Raw genomic sequence first — 1,613 nt, 5'->3', positions numbered from 1 at the left:
AAAAATAAAAAATCATCGCTTTCTCAAAATCACATAAAACCATATTATAACATCGACTGAGATAAAGAATAAATTGAAATATTAAAATCACGATGTATTTCGCTGCATTGCCCGAGTACGCTTATAGTGTGTGTGTATATATATATAGGGTTGAGTTCACGTGAGACCAAGGGTTTTCCGTGAGACCTATAAGACCAATTTATGTTCATTGATCAACTTTATAAGTCAATGATCTAATGGTCCAAAGTTGCATGGTGGTAATTTTATGATTATTGAAAAGTCTCGTGACAATTTGATGATTATGAATATTCAGATTGTGGATCTAATCAAAGGGTTGAGAATTGATTTTACGGGTCTCACAAAAAACTCTTGGTCTTACATGATCTCAAGTATATATATATACACACACATATTAGAATGATACCCGCACAATGCAACGAGATAAATCTATATTTTAATGTTTCATTTTATTCATTTTGTCTATCGATATAATACGATTTTACGTGGTTTTAGAAAACGATAATATTTTTATTTTGGAACAAAATATAAATTTGAAAAAAAAATGTATCAATATTAGTATTAAATTAACTATTTAAAAGTTATCGTTTTCTATGAAATGTTTTTAATTCAATTTTTTATTATAATTTAATTTAGATTTAATAACAAAGTAATTTATTTTTATTTAATAATATTTATACTACATTATAAAGCATTTGACATAAACTCTTAAAAACAATTTTTTATGTATAAAGTACTGTTTGATAATGCATATTACTTAAAATTCAAGATCACAAGTAAATTATGGATAAGTACAATTTATTAAAGTTTCATTTTTGAGTTTTTGTAACTAACTATAGATAAACATAATCATATACTGGATATACATCTCATTTTAAATATAAACAATCTAAAATATAATTAAGACAATCATTAGTTATAACAAAATACTTAATTATTATCTATACTATATTATAAAGCATTTGACTTAAACTCTTAAAAACTCTTAAAACTCTTAAACTCGTTTATCCCTAAACTATTTCATCTCTATCCGATTTCGTTAATATTTGAATTCGTGTAACTAACTGCAGATAAACACAATCAAATGCAGGATAAACATCTCATTTTCAATAATAAAAAATCTAAAATATAATTAGTATAATCATTAAATTATAATAGAATACTTAATTATTATTTTTATAAAATTTATAATATTAAACCAAAAATAAAATTTTTTATTATTAAACTTAAATTTAATATATATATATATATATATATACACTATATTATAAAGCATTTGACAAAAACTTTTAAAAACGATTTTTTATGCACGAATACTGATAACTGATGCATATTACTTAAAATTTAAGATTACAAKTAAATTGTGCATTAGTACAACTTATTAAAGCTCCATATTTGAATTCGTCTAACTAACTGCAGATAAACATAATCAAATATATTAGATAAACATCTCATTTTAAATATAAAAAATCTAAAATATAATTATGATAATCATTGATAACTAACAGAATACTTAGTTATTATCTTTATAAAAAATTATATTATTAAACCTAAATTAAATTTCTTTATTACTAAGGCTAAATTAAATTATAATT

The sequence above is a fragment of the Cynara cardunculus genome, assembly GCF_001531365.2.
Source record: "Cynara cardunculus var. scolymus isolate 2C chromosome LG 3, CcrdV1, whole genome shotgun sequence".
Classification (NCBI taxonomy): domain Eukaryota; kingdom Viridiplantae; phylum Streptophyta; class Magnoliopsida; order Asterales; family Asteraceae; genus Cynara; species Cynara cardunculus.
Note: the sequence above shows the minus strand (reverse complement) of the source record.